This window comes from Ochotona princeps, chromosome 11 (genome assembly GCF_030435755.1).
Source record: "Ochotona princeps isolate mOchPri1 chromosome 11, mOchPri1.hap1, whole genome shotgun sequence".
NCBI classification, from domain to species: Eukaryota; Metazoa; Chordata; class Mammalia; order Lagomorpha; family Ochotonidae; genus Ochotona; species Ochotona princeps.
The window spans coordinates 15,530,594-15,546,682 of NC_080842.1; the positions used below are offsets into that span (position 1 = coordinate 15,530,594).

General features: G+C 44.1%; 1 long non-coding RNA gene across 2 annotated transcripts; it reads right to left on the bottom strand.

Moving 5' to 3' along the window:
* Nucleotides 1-1,945: 1,945 nt before the first annotated feature.
* Nucleotides 1,946-11,754, bottom strand: LOC105942205 (uncharacterized). Of its 2 annotated transcripts, XR_009246327.1 has the most exons (5): nucleotides 11,701-11,754; nucleotides 8,620-8,756; nucleotides 8,132-8,544; nucleotides 7,566-7,804; nucleotides 1,946-2,017 (listed from the first exon to the last, which is right to left on the bottom strand). It is a non-coding gene; the product is annotated as an uncharacterized LOC105942205 (long non-coding RNA). The 2 variants fall into 2 exon arrangements; XR_009246326.1 differs by lacking the exon at nucleotides 8,132-8,544.
* Between the last annotated feature and the right edge of the window lie 4,335 nt (nucleotides 11,755-16,089).

Consider the following 16,089-nt stretch of genomic DNA (forward strand, 5'->3'; position numbering starts at 1 on the left):
GCTTTAGCAAAACACCACAAGTCAGGTAGCCTATGAACACTTGAAATCTGTTTCTCACAGTTCTGGGAAGTGCAAATTCAGGACTGTACGAGATCTGGCATCATGTCCTCACAGACTGGAAGGGCAAACCGGCTCCCTGGTGTCTCCTTTGCAACAGCATGAATCCCATGCTGGACAACAATCCTTATGAAGCAGGCTGCTCAACACCAGGCCCATCAATTTAAGACAAACACTTGGTGATTAGTTTTCAACGTAGGCCTTATCAGGGTATGCAAACATTTAGATCCTGGCAACAACCTACACCCTACTAGGTCACAGGGCTATGACAACATATGAGTCTCTTGCTCAGGGGATAAACACACTGGTATATTAATAATTACTTGGGACTAGTAATTAATTGGGAATAGAAAAAGGCCAACTAAAACCAGGAAAAGTGAAAAGAAAAGAGGGTTCATTGCTAAAATCAGTTTTGTTGCACTTTGGTCACTGATATTCTACCGGAATTGAGTTTATAGAGTACCCACACACTTTCAGTCCTTCTCACTCTCATCTCTCTGTGATGTTTGCCAATGTTAAAATTCCCCTTTAAAAAATCACATTTGAGTGATGGACGGTGGCGGGCACTGTGCTTACTAGTAGTACATGTAGGAGCCTGGACTGGGAATGCCTCAAAGTTTTTTTTAGGGGGATTCCCCTGAACAAAATGGAGGAATCAAAGCATTAATCAAAAAAAGATGGAAAATGGAGTAGATGAATCAACCACCTCAGCTTTATGCTTGCAGCGGAAAACTGGACAAGGGAAAACCCTAAGACGGACTATGTCAATCAGTGGACTCTGCACCAGCCTCATCATACCTGGACTGTTGCTGATGATATGTTGGAGCTTCTAATTGATCGAGGTGACGCTCTGCTGGCTCTGCCTACAAACCTGAGAGGGCCTCCCTAAGAGGCGGTTGAACTTGAACTGGACAAGTGGGATGCTGGACTCTGTATGGTGTAAACTTTTAATTAGGGAATCTCAACGGAACTTGAGCTGTGGTTATGCATCAAGGTGAAGGAATTCATGATGGGGGAAGGGTTTGGGGTGAAGGGGGGTAATCCCAGTACCTATGAAATTGTGTCATGTAATGCAATGTAATTAATGAATAAATGAATATTTAAAAAAAAATAATAAATGCTACAGAGGATATAAACAAAAAAAAAAAATCACATTTTAAAAGATGAATTACAGAAAGGGAAGGTCTTAAATAGCTGGTTCACTTCCTAAATGACTCCTGAAATGGCTCCTGGCTGAAGCCAGGAAGAGGAGGCCAGGAGCTTTTTCCTGTTTCCCACATAAATGTAAGGGCCCACCCAATGAATTGGGCTATCCTCTACTGCCTTTCCAATCCCACTAACAGGGAGCTGGGTGAGAAGTGGAGCAACTGGGATTCAAACCAGCACCCATATGTGATGCTTGCACCACAGGTAGAGACAAATCACTATCTCACAATGCTTAGGCCATAAGTGTCCTGATCTTAACTTCCAGGTGGGTCTGGTTAGTTTATTCAACTTAAACGTTACATTGAATTTTGCCTGTTTATTTTTGAAAGTAAAGACACCAATCACTTTTGCAAAGGCCAACTGGTGGCCCGGGTATGCTGCCACCACACTGAGAAGCTGGTATACAGAAGTGTTTCTGTGCAGAGTGGGAAGCATCAAATACCGCCAGTGCATTGTGCTGACAGAGACCATCTGATCTGCTTTACATACATTTGCATAAATAAGTCTCACATTGTTTTCTTTTGCTTAGCTTTCTCAGATAGATTACCATCCAGCCCTCGAGAAAATGGGAGGCAGAAGGCTGAACTGTGGTGACCATCTGACACTGGGGAGTGCTGGCTTGTCATTAACCATGTGATGACTTGGATGGGGTGGAGGGTGTACCAGGATGTCAGCACGGACAAGGCTGGGCTCTTTATGTTCCACAGAGGGCTGTATCCTCACTCACTTTGGCAGGTGTAGTGTGCCTTCTGATCTGCAAAAGGAATCACAAAGGTTATTTCTGTTACCTTTTTCTTTTATTATTCAGCACATTTACTGCCAAATGCAAACAATCACAAGTGCTCCATGAAATGACTTCAGAAGAGGCTTCGTTGAAATACTGCTGGTCACATTTAGGGATGCCGTCTACAAACCTGTTTCTTCATATGCAAGCACCTGGGCTTGGGAAACTTAATTTCTAAAGGAGTTATTCCCTTAATGGACTTCCAGGCTTGTTTGTATCCAGCTCCGAATATTTTTGAAATGAGACATGATCTCTAAGCCCCTTGGTGGTTTTGTGTACATGTCCTTCAACTCAAATTGTAGTGTTCGTCTTTTGATAGTGAGATCAGGTAATCAGTGAAGAATAAGACATCGAGGGAAGGATTTAAATAGTGAAGGAGCCAGATTGCCACCTTCCACTTACTACTTTAGTTCTAAGAAGCAGCTGGTGGAAATCATCAAGTTTGACCACATGAAAAAAAGTCATTCAAAATGTCAGCGATCTAAAACAATACACATTGACAATATTCGTGAATTTACAGGCCACCTGAGTGGTATAATCAGTGTGGACCAGGCTGGCTCACATCTCTGTGGTCGGTGAGGGAGATGCCTGAGGGCTGGGCCCACCAGCAGTGACTGCTGGCTGGCAATCAGTTGGAGCAGTACACAGATGGAGTCACTTGTTCCACAGTATCAGGAAGGCTAGCCCAGACATGTTTTCATAGAGGCTGGACTGGATGCCAAGGAGGAGAGCAATTCAGAGTTGGCTCTGCACTGTTAGCAAGCTAATGGTGAGAGCAGCCTCACCGCAGTGAGGAGCTACAACGTCACAACGCATCGCAGGGTGGTGCCTGGATGCAGTGAGAAGAAAGGAACAAAAGTGTGGTGACCAGTATACCACAGGGATTTTTCTAATAGCTTATTGTTTGAAAAAGCAAACAAAAAACTTTTTACAAACTGACTTACCCAATCACTACACATCAAAGGATCCGGCTGCAAGTTCAGATTCATTGCAGAAATCTGATTGGGCATGTATCATAACAGTAGTCTTCATAGTGTTCCAGAAAAGATCATACCCATCTGACTTGTGTTCCGTATCAGTCTTATCTGAACAGAAGCAAACATCGTGTTATGCTTTCTGAAAAGAAGCAAGGAAAGAGCCTTCATCTTACATAGGCTCTGCTTGATGCAATTTGACTCTGGTAGGTGTTCACAGAAACACACTCTTTTAGCTGGTCATTCAGCCGGATGTTTTCCAACCTGTTCAGTTCCATGAATCCTCAGGTTTCCATGACAGTGACCTAAAGGTCCCCCCCACCCCCCCGCCAGATAATTCCAGGAGGGGAAGGGAGTGGGGAAGGGTTGGCTGAGAATGCCCAGGCGCCATGTGGGGAAGAGTGACAGCCCCTCCACCCGATTCAGCGAAGCAGTTGCTTTTGCCTAGTTTGCATATTGGATTTTGATATACAATTTCACTCAAAGTTTTTTCTGCATTAGCTTTTAAAATGGTTGAAATGCAAGAGATCAAAATCAAATAATCCAATTAAGATACAGGCAAAGGACTAAACAGACATTTGTTCAAAGAAGACGCATGGGATTGCCAATAAGCACATGAAAACCTGTTCAACAACAAAAATTATTAGAGGAATAAATCAAAATCACAAGGAGATACCGGTGTCCATTACGAAGTCACTATCATCAAACTAGAAAATAGAAATTGTGGGCAAAGGTGTGGAGAAACTGAAACCTTTGTGTACTGTTGATGGAAATATAAAGTGCGATAGCCAGTATGTAATAAAAAATTCAATAATAAAACTATCAGCAATTCTTGCTAGTATGTTTACCATCAAAGAATCGAGGGCAGGGACTCAAAGAAATATTTGCTCATTTTTGTTCATTGCAACATTGTTCGTAATAATCAGGAAGTAGAAGCGGCCACTGATCACAGTGAATGAATGGATAAACAGAATGCGGCATATTACCACTTAACCTTAGAAAGGTAGGGAATTTAAACACCAACTACAATGTCAGTGAATGCTGAGGCCATGAAACTAACTGAAATCGACCAGTCATAAAAAGCATAAACACTGTTTGGCTCCTTTAATTAGGCACCTACAGCAATAACTTTACAATAACAGGAAATAGAATGGCAGGTGCCAGAGGCTGGGGGAGAGTGGAATGGGAGTTAGTGCCTTAGTGACCTGGAGATTCAATTTTCCAAGATGTAAAAAGCCCTAGAGATGGATATGGTGACAATTCTACATCAATGTAAATGAATATAATGCCAACCAACATTCAAGTATTTAGAACTATGCTGGAGTTCAGCATGAATTAATTTTTTGTTTATACATTTTTATCTGTTTGAAAAAGAGAAAGAGATGGAGAGAGAGAAATACGTAGAAAGCCAGGTCTTCCTTCTGCTGGTTCACTCCCCAAATGCGTACAACATCCAGGACTGGGCCATCCCAAAGTCAGAAGCCAAAACTCCACCTGGGTCTTTCAGGTGAATTACAGAAACTCAGGTAGTTGGCACCTTACCTGCTGCCTCCCAGTCATATTAGCCAGGTGTGGGACCACAAGTGGAGATGGGTTTCTATCTCAGGCATTGTGACATGCGATGGGTGCCTCCCAAGTGATGGCTTGGCCTACTTTGCTACAATCCCCCATCCTTACCAAGTTTCACATTTAAAATGGCTAAAATGATAAGCCTGACCATGTTAAAGAGGTAGGTAGTAAAATGACTAATCTAAAATCATTGTTTTTATGTTTGAGAAAAATAGACTTAATTTTGTTCCTCAAAACTTTTTTTTTGAAGCACAGTGAGTTCAGAGTGGTTTTAGGTTGACAGCAAAATTAAAAGGAAGATTGAGAGATCTCTCACACTCCTCCAACCTCTCACCCTCCCCCCAGGTCTCCTTAGTATCGACGTCACTCACTCAAGAGGTACATTTTTACAGTCACGTTGATATGTCATCATCAGCCAAGGCCAATCTCAGTGTTGAATGTGCAGTGGGTTTGGGAAATGTCCAATGATGTGTATCCACCAATAGTATCAAACACATGAGTTCCACTGCCCCATTTATCCTCTGTGCTACAGCTGCTTTTATCTCCCTCCTTCCTAATCCCTGGCATTCACTCATTTTTCACCTGTTGCCTTAGTTTTGCTTTGTCCAGAATGTCATATAGTTGGACTCCTACAGGTTGTAGCTTTTTTAAAAAATTTTTTATTTATTTATTTATTTATTTTATTATTATTGGAAAGCCGGATATACAGAGAGGAGGAGAGACAGAGAGGAAGATCTTCCATCCAATGTTTCACTCCCCAAGTGAGCCGCAACGGGCCGGTGCTGTGCCGATCCGAAGCCGGGAACCAGGAACCTCTTCTGGGTCTCCCACGCGGGTGCAGTGTCCCAATGCATTGGGCCGTCCTCAACTGCTTTCCCAGGCCACAAGCAGGGAGCTGGATGGGAAGTGGAGCTGCCGGGATTAGAACCGGCGCCCATATGGGATCCTGGGGCTTTCAAGGCGAGGACTTTAGCCGCTAGGCCACGCCGCCGGGCCCGTAGCTTTTTTTTTAATTACAAAGTCAGATGTACAGAGGAGAGGAGACAGAGAGGAAGATCTTCCGTCCAATGATTCACTTCCCAAGTGACCACAATGGCCGGTGCTATGCCTATCCAATGCCGGGAACCAGGAACCTCTTTCGGGTCTCCCACATGGGTACAGGGTCCCAAATCTTTGGGCCGTCCTCGACTGCTTTCCCAGGCCACAGGCAGGGAGCTGGATGGGAAGTGGGGATGCAGGGGTTAGAACTGGCGCCCATATGGGATCCTGGTGCTTTCAAGGCGAGGACTTTAATCTGCTAGGCCATGCCGCCGGACCGGGTTGTAGCATTTTCAGCCTGGTTTCTCAGTAATATATGTTTCCTCCAGGTTTTTTCATGATTTGATAGCTCTTTTTTTTTTTTTAATCTAAATTATCTGGATGCACCACAATTTACTTGCTAATTTTCACATGGACATTTTGGTTGATTCCAAGTTTGGCAATTTGAGCTTGCTAGAAATATATCTATGAACAGCCTGTTTCGTGCAGGCAAGGTTTTAGCTTCTTTGAATATTATATTTTTACATGCTTTTTTTTTCCTCTGCTGGTAAGACCATATGATTATTCTTTAGCTTAATCATGTGATGAGTTATATTGTTTTGAATACCAAACCAGTCTACATAACTCGGATAAAATTCATTTGGTATTATGTATAGTCTTCCAACATTATTGAATTTGATTTGATGATAATTTATTGCGGATTTTGGTATTGACATTCATGAGAGATATTGATCAGTAATTCTCATTTCCTATAATGTCTTCATTTGCTTTCATGGTGATGTTGGTGCTATTGGGATGAGTCAGGAAGTGTTTCCCTTGGTCTTATCTCCTGAAAAGATTTTAAAGGGTTGTTATAATTTCTTCCTTAAATGCTTGGTACAAGTCACCAGAACTTACAAGGGCCAAATCCTTTCTGTTTTAGCAGGTTATTAGCTATTGATTCTATGTTTAAAAAGCTATAGGTCTATTATCACGGTTTAGTTTCTCTTGGCTGAGTTTTGGCTCTATAGAGAAATTGATCCTTTTTATCTGGGTTGTTGAATTTATGGGTAAAGAGTGGTCATTGTGTTCTTTCATTATTCTTTAAGGGTCCCAGAGATCTGTAGTAATGTTCTTGCCTTAATTTCCAATATTAAGGACTTTGCGCCTTCTCTTCTTTCATGACCAGACTAGAGAATCAGTAATTTTACATGTGTCCAAAGAATCATGTTTTGATTTCATTGATTTTTCTACATGGATTTCTTGCTTCCAATTTCATTGACTTCTGCTCTTTGATTTCATTTCTTCCGCTTGCTTTGAGTTCAGTTTGCTCTTCTTTTTAAAGTTTCCTAATGTGGACACATAGATCACTGGTTTTAGGTTGTCATTTTCTAATATGTGAATTCAATGCTACACATTTGTAGCTAAGCAATACTTTTGCCAAATCCCATAAAGCTGGTAAGTTGTACTTTCACTTTCATTTAGCTTAAAATGTGGGAAAACTTACCTTGCAGTAAGCAAAATTCCTCTTTGAATCATTTTGAATCATTTGAATGATTCTTCTTTGAATCATTTTTTTTTAATAGAAATATGCTGCCCCACACACTTTGTAATTTTCTGTTGCTGATTTCTAGGTTTAATTCCATTGTGTTTTCAGAATAGACTGTGAGGTTTCTATTGACTGTGTCTGTGCTGAGAATTTTGGAGGAGCTTAACCACAATGGGTGTTCTGCTGTTGTTGGATGACGTGTTCTACCGATGTCAGTGGTATCTCATTGATGGATGATGCTGTTGAGTTCAACCATCCTGACTGATTTTATGCCTGCTGGATCTTCTCATTTCTGATAAAGGGGTGTTGACATCTCCAGTGCTAACAGACAGCTCACCTAATTCTCCTTGCAGTTTTGCTAGTTCTAGCTCTGTGTGTTTTGATGCTGCAAAGCAGAATTTCCTCTTACCTGGACCACCACTGGGAACTCAGCCTGCTGCAAGCTTCCTCACTTCCCTTTGGAAGTGGAGATGCGAGGAGTGGATTCTTTAACATCCCAAGGACCACAGGAGGCTGCTTTGTGCTGGGATGAAAGTGCTTCTGCAAGCGCCATTTGCCTGGGTTACAGTGACAGATACAATGCAGTTTCACACAGTTTCACTGCCATTTGCATAAAACGTTGCCATAATGCAGAGCACTGTGTCTTTTCTGCAAAGAAAAAAAAAAAAAAAAGAATGCCTTAACAAAAGGCCTCACAAAGATGGGAAAATGGCTGTTAATGGTTCTGCCTGGCTGACAATCCCTGTTACCCTGGGGAAGCCCTGGCTTTCAGAATGATTTATGCAGCAGGATTGGGAGGTTTTGACTCCCGTGGTGGGTTATCTGGTGACTTGCAGCCATGGGGCATGGAACAAGACTCAGTGCTGGAAGCAATATAAAGAGCATTTTATTTTTTTCTGGGAATTTTGTTTCTGATTTCTGAACTGACATTTTCATTGGAAGCAAAATAAAATGGGACAAAGGCACTGGGCTAACTTGTTCACTTGTGTGTTGCACTGTTCTGTATGGGCCCATTTTCTCACTGCCAAACTCTGAACTTGCGCGCAGGGGTGAAGCTGAGAGTGGGAGCACCTAACTTGCTCTCTGATAGCTTTGGCTTTATTCCTTTGGTGAACAGAAACCTGCAGCATCATTGTCAGAAAATGTCCAAGCAGGTGTCTTGCCAGGAGGCCAGCATGCAGCACAAGAGGGAGGGAAGCCATGATGTGGCCAGACCTTCAGGACTCGTCCTGATCGGACCCAAAGCAGAGATGGTCTGTGTTGTCATCTGCTGTCACTGCCCTCCTGCGTCTGAAGATCATCTACCTTGCTTAAGGTGTCTGTGTGCTTCTATATAATGTTGTATAGGAAGCAGCTTTCTTTCCATCTGCTCTTCTGATTTCCTGCTGCTATGGGATGTATTTACAACTCAAGGCCTTAACTCTGGAATTCAGGGTGCAAGTCCACAGCTGTCAGTATCGTACCTATTTGCAGCCCTTCTGGCGTTTTGGATCTCTATGGGGTCTTCCTTGTGTAGCTGAAGATTTGCTTACTGCTCCACAGTCATGTATATATGTCCGGCAAGGAGAGGAGCACTCTGCAGGCCAGCATGTGGGCTCTCCTCTCCTTGGATTTTGAATTTATGGGAAAGATAAAATAATTAACAAGATATAAGACTAAGTCTATCTTTGATCAAGTACCAAGGGGACAGAAAAACTAGTCCCATGCACAGAGCAGCATATCTAAGATACTCTGAGTCAAAAAGGAATCCCAGCATGTGGTTCTGCTCTTAGAAGAATCTCACACCTTTAACTTCACACAAGTGATTGCAGCCTGGTCGACAGGTCAGCTTAGACTTCAGTTCCCCCACTGACAAACACTCCCCTAACCTCGAGCTTTTCCTACACATGAAATGCTTTTCTTTCCAGTACTAGAGAAAAACACTGAAAATGACCCCTAACTGAGAAATACAATGTCTGATTCATTCATTAAAGGAAAATGTTTCTCGGAGTCTGAGACATCCCTTATGGTCACAATTGCTGTAACTTCCCTTCTGAGTTGCAGTGGATTAGGACAAGGCTTTGGCACAGAAAACACAATCTGAATCTCTCCTGCAAGAAGTGCATTGTAAGGGGCTTTAGCACTGACAGCAGCCGCCAAGGTTTCAAGCAGCACCCAGGAAATCAATGGCAAGCACACTCTTCAACAGCAGGGAATTGCGATGGCTTCTCCTTAACAGGTAGCCAGGGAGGAATGTGGTACCACTCACCCGTGGCCTAGAGCCGCTTTATGCCCTCCTTAGGCTGACAGCTCAACTTCACACCTCTCTCTGCCTTCCCCACACCAACCCCCTCAAGAGGAGATTAAGTTTAATTTCATTATTATCATACTGTCTTGGAGGATACTTCACAAAATGAAAGCCAAATAAAGCATGGCCCAGAAAACTGTTCCCCTTGAATGAGAGAGGGGCATGCTTTTCATATTTCTCACTCCACACTTAACAAAAAAATAGGAGGCATTGTATGTATGTGTGTGTGTGTGCTTGTGTGTCACAACAGATGAACAATTTTTTAAAAAAGATTTATTTATTTTTATTTCAAAGTCAGATATACAGAGAGGAGGAGAGACAAGAAGATCTTCTGTCTGATAGCTTGCTCCCCAAGTGACCGCAACAGCCGGTGCTGCACAGATCCGAAGCCAGGAGCCAGAAGCTTCCTCCAGGTCTCCCACGCAGATGCAGGTTCCCAAGGCTTTGGGTCATCTTCCACTGCTTTCCCAGGCCACAAGCAGGGAGTTGGATGGGGAGCAGGGATACCACAGTTAGAGCCGAAGCCCATATGGGATCCTGGCGCATGTAAGGCGAGAACTTTAGCCACTAGGCCAGAGTCATTGCTTCCAACTAAATGATGCCAGCAGGCAGCAGGTGGTAGGCAGGAAAAAGGGGCTGAAGGTAGCTGCAAAGGAGTAAAGGGAGACCTCGTCCAAGCACAGCCTCAGAGTTACTTTACCTCCCCATGATGCCTCCCTCTCTGAAAGCTCGTTTTCCCATGTGACAGTGCTTTGGCTGAGGAAGGGGCATTCTCAGATTCTCTCATTTTGCTGGGGGCAGATTGGACCACTTCATGTCCAAATTTGGGACCATGAGAGTGAAAGTGATCTTATCTGACCTTTTTGCACTAAGATGGGATTGGTGCTGTGGCATAGTAGATTAAGCGGTCACCTGTAACTCTGGCATCCACTCTGAGTACTGCGGGCTAAAGTCCCACCTGTTCCACTTCTAATTCAGCTCCCTACTCATGTGCCTGGAAGGCTAAGACTTTGGAAGGTGATCCATGGACCTGGGTTTCTGCCACCTATGTAGGATACCTAAATGAAGTTCCTGGTTTTTGCTTTTGTACTGGTGCAGCATTAGCTCTCACAGCTTTTTGCATAGTAAATAATTGACTAGAGGAACCCTTCTTCTCTCTGCCTCTCCCTTTGTAACTGTTTTTTCTTTTCTGCTTCTTCTTCTTTTTTTACCCAATAAATAACACATCTTTGAAAAAAGATTGACTGAACACACAAGCATGCAATGGCTGTACCTGGTACAATAGCCTCATGGCTAAATCCTTGTCTTGCATGCACCAGGATCCCATAGGGGCACTGGTTTGTGTCCTGGCTACTCCACCTTCAATCCAGCTCTCTGATTGTAGCCTGGGAAGGCAGTAGAGGATGGCCTTGGGATGCTGCACCCATGTGGGAGACCAGGAAGCAGTTCCTGGCTTTGGATCGGCTCAGTTCTGGCCATTGCGTCCACTTTGGGGAATGATGGCGGATCTTTTTGTATCTCCTTCTCTCTGTAAATCTGCCTTTCCAATATAACCAGATCATTCTTGAAAAACAAAAACAAAAACATGCAATGGTTTAGAGATAGAACAGTGGGACCAAAGACAGAACGCTGGCCCACAATCTGCAGCACCTCGTGTGGGTAATAACGACCTTAACTAACCAGTCCAGATGTTGGCCTGCCCACCGATGTCAGAGTTGGAAGAAGACAGATCGCCATCTCTAGTAGTAATTCAGGAAGCTAAGCAGTAACTTGGGTAACAACTGGACCTGTATACCTAGCACTAGGCTAACAACTGACAGCCTCGCTAATTTTTGTTCCTGCTTCTAATTGAAGGCCAATCATCAAAAGCCAAATATATTCCCATAGCTAATCCCATAGGATGCCCTGTTTTTGGTTTGCTTGCCTCCTTCTCTCACCATCTTTTGACCTGGCTTTTGCATCATTTTGGAGGTACCCAAGGCTCAGGCGAGAGAAGCACAGAAAACCCTGGGTGTATCTAAAAATCCTCCTCCCACAGGGTTAGCCACATGGATGGGGAAATGTGTTCCTGTTTTGTCTCCCTTCTTCTCCGGAAAACCCTTCTGAACCAGAACAAATGGGCAGTGGCCTTCAGAGTCCCAGACATTCCTTGAATCTGAGGTCGATGGAACACAAGCTACATTCGTGATCAACCCCCAATCCGGCCCCACCCCTGCCCTCTTATGGCCGCTTGAGCCCAGTCCCTCTCTCAGAATACCTGGAGCAACAAGGCAGTGGCCAGGACTCAGGTCCCACAGAGAGACCCATTGGTGCCCGGAATGTGGTGATGGGCCGATGGGCTGGTACGGGGTCTGCTCTGATTGGCTGGTTCACTGGCTGCATTGTTTGATGAAGAATGGGGGGAGGAGCAATGTGTCTCAGGTGGCCTCTGTTGGAGTACTAGGCCTGAGTCTGAGTGCCCTGCTAATGTGCGTACTTGGGTTCCTGTAACTCCTGTGGAGACCTGGACGGAGTTTGAGGCTCCTGGCATTGAGCTGGGCCAATCCTGGCTGTGTCTAGGGATTGCAGAGCGGGAAACCTCTTTATCTCCTCTTCTCTGTTAGTACCTCTTCCCAATTAATTAATAAAATACAATGAATAATTTACAATGAATAATTTAAATAACTTTTTAAAAGATTCATTTTATTTTTATTGGAAAGTCAGATATGCAAAGAGGAGGACAGAGAGGAAGATCTTCTGTCTGTTGTCCCCAAGCTGCTGTTGGCCACAACTGCTGGAGCTGAGCTGATTTGAACCCAGGAGCCAGGAGCCTCTTCCGGATCTCCCACACGAATGCAGGGTCCCAAGGCTTTGGGCCATCCTCCACTGCTCTCCCAGGCAGGGAGCTGGATGGGAAGCGGGGGCCACAGGGAATAGAACTGGTGCCAACATGGGATCCTGGCACTTGTAAGGCAAAGACCCCATCCTCCGGGTTACTGTGCCAGGCCCAATAATTTACAACTTTTGTGTCCTTCCTATCTCGGGCTGCCTAGGGGGTGATCAGATACAGAAGTGCCAATGAGAGCACATTTGCAAATGATTAGTGCGTGGGTAACCGCCAGGCTGTTTTTCAAGGTCTCTCCCAAGCTTCTTGTGGAATGAGGGAGGGAGGGTGTGAGTCTTCGTGCTTGCCAGCTGGTACCTAGTGCTGCAGATCCCCCCTTCTGCCATGAACCAAGGCTAGGCTCACTGGGAAAACCTTAGCAAGGTGTGTGAGGCAGAGGTAAGGAGGCTTATGCAGATTTGTGTGGGGATCTAATGAGGTAATGTGTAAAATACACGGTTTCTCACGCATGGAGAGTGGCTGCTGTGGGATTTTATACCAATCACATGTGTTCGAATTTTCAAACTTTTGATGAAACTCCCTGAAGCTCATCCCTGAACACAATGTCAGCCTAATAGATTTGCATTTAGCACAGAATGTGTACTTAGTAAGGTTTGTGGTTGCAAATAGGAGAGACTCTGGTCCATAGAAGCAGAAAGGAAGTGTAATACTGGTGCATGTACTCACAGGACAGTGATATTGTGCAGAGAAGGGATATAATTTGGTTTGAAAGGGGCAAAGAAAGCTTAAATAACACCACGGTGGGTAGCACTGGTCCTGGTGTGGGCCTGGTGAGGGAACAGTCTGGAACATTCCCTTAGGAGTGAAGGGAGGCGTGAGAACTTGAGAAGCCCTGGAGGAAGTGGCCTCAGCATCTACGCCCATGCCAGTGCACCTGGCTCAGATCAAGGAGCAATGACAGCCGGAAGCTCAGCACGCTTCAAGTCACATAAATAGACTGATGAGGCAGTGCTGGCATTGATGCTGGCCACCAGATGCCCCACACTGGGACAGGGAACCAGTTCCCCTTCTTGCAGTTCACTTATCCCAGCCTTGTCTACCTAGAGCTCCCTATGCTCCCATACCACATTCAATGATGGATTCCGCGAATGCGATCAGACAGCATTGCTGGTATCTTGAGTCCTGATGGAGCCTCACACTTCTGCAGCTGTTTGTTGAGTGTCATCTCCTCTAGGGGTTGGGTTCCCATCAGCCCCCAGCTTGCTGCTATTCTGGCTCAGTGTTTGCTATCTTTACATTTTTCAGCAAGTGTAGTTTTTCTCTTCTAATCTTTGACCCATCTTCCATGGGGCAAGTGGAGATGCCACTCATTCCAGTCATGCTTTCCCTCTCCCTCCAGCAGCGTGGCTTCTTGATCCCCATGGGCCTTCCTCACGTCTGACCATTCCACAGGATACTCCGCACTTCTCCTTTCTTACCCTGGTGTTATTATTCCTAGGGGTTTCCCTTCCCCAGATGTGTCTGATTTCCCTCCGTGGGAAGTCTGTGATCCTTTAAATGATGATTGTGGTGGGGAGTAGAGTGGAAGAGTGCAGGGAAGAGCAGAGGTAAGCTGGATCCCCCTCCCAGAAGCCCTGCAGCTGGCATCGATTGCCCAGAGTGTTTCTTGGAGACAGTGAACTCTCTTCTCTGACATCTGCACTTGTGTACTGCACACTGCTGTAGTTTTACACGTGCCATCTTATTTGACAGTAACATCGTTGTGATGAGATCCTAATGATGCCATTCATTTTTATAAAGTATAAACTGCAAGATTTAAGTGTTCAAAAGGAGAGTTAAGAAGAACTGATTACCCCCCCCCTTTTTTTTTCCTCACATGGTCTTACATTCCTGGCTGACTTCCTACTGGACCTAGTGGCTGTACATGGCAGAGTCCTTTTGGCCTGCATAACAACCCTTGGATGCAGCTTCTACTGTTCTCCAGAATCTGCAGGTGTGGAAATTGAGGCTGTCAATCACTTGAGATCAGGCAGCCATGAGAGGGGCACAGCTGGGGTTCAGACATCCAGCTGTGTGGGTCCTGCACCCAAGGTCATCTCTGTACCACACAGCCTCTGTGTTTGTAAGCTGGCTGCTCTCATTGGTTTCCACACTCTTTCAGGACAAGGCCCACGCTGTCTACATTCTGTACCTTCAGAGCCTGGAAGATAACAGGCTCAGACAAATACTGGCTGGCTGGATGAATGAATATATTCTGGAGCTTTCCTGAAAATCCAGTTTTCAGATATCTGGTAGACATAATCACACGAGATGCTCAATGAGCTGAATAATTACATTGTCTCTGGGCTTTGAACTTGAATTTCCTGAGAAAGAAGTCTATTTTCTTAAGGCTGGGTGTGGTTATCCTAACTTACCTATGTCTTGCTTTGTTCTTCCTTTTCATCCAATGAATAAGACCAGTTTCAAATTGGAAACATCAAGGAGAAATTTAGTCCTTTAATTCCGTTATCAACCTTCCTCTAGTGGGGTGTCCTTGAGTGAACAACTTTTCTGTTTTCAAAAATGAGGCTTATCTTTGCAAATAGGCCTCTGAGGGAATTATTTATAGCTGACCTTCAGGTTCACTTTAGAGCAGCTTAGAGGACCAACTTACATAGATGGCCTGCACCAACCGGTTCCCTTCCTTTTACATCCCCTCAGTGAGCAGATTCTAACTTTGCCTACACTTTAGAATCACATAGTTGTCTGCAATTCTGATCATACTTCCAGAACTTTGGATTCGCTTTCTGGTATTTGACCTGGGAATCCATCTTGGCAAGTATGTATACATGTGTATGTAAATTGATACATATGTGTGTTTATATTGACATATATGTGTCTATTTTACTCTATACATAACCATTAATATTTATACACAATTATACATTACTTGACATATATTTATATATTTTTATATGTATTTATGAGATTCTGTGACATTTCAATATGTCTATAAAATTATCATAATCAAATTAATGTAATTGACTGACCTATCACCTCAGATACTTATTGTGTGTTTGAGTGTGTGTGTTTTGAGAACATTGAAAATCCTATTAACCAATTTGAAATACAAGTGCAGAAGTAATTTGGTTAATTATGGTTATCTTCTGTGCTATAGAACATTACAAGTTATTTCTCCTATTCAGCTGTACCTTTGTATTATTATATTGCACAATATTAGCCTTGTATACCACTAGCCATCCTCTCTCCATTCCCTCACACCTTTGCCAGGCACTATTCTACTCTCTCCTTCTATGTGGCATCAAGTTTTAGCAGGTGTTTTGGGTAGTTACGTTGTGGAACCAGCTGAAGAGTCCTCAGAAGGCATGCCGCTTAGCACACACACAGAACATCACCAATCAAGAAGCAAAGAACCGAGAGTAGCCACTGACGTAAGCAGGGAAGAGCAACCCACAGAAGGGAGCTCCACGCAACTGCTGTTCCTGTTTGTTGGCTATTAGAGATCTAGAGCCTGCTACTCTAAGTTTGATCTCTAACAGCAATAGCAACAGCCAGGTGTTTGATGGGGGTGTGGAATCACAGTCTCCCACTTGTAGGATCAGAGTCTGCATTTTAGCAAGCTGCCCAAGTGATTTGTCTACCCAGAGAAGTTTAAGCAGCTGGTCTAAGTCATCTCATGGTGTGGGTCTCAGAGTAACTAAGGATGCGGAAGCACCGCAAACAAGCCAAGTGAAGCTTTGCTTGAAAATTCCTGGTTAGCCCCTCTTCATTATGGCTCCAGTTCTCAATGCTGTCCTACACATTTTCCCTAAGAACACAGGT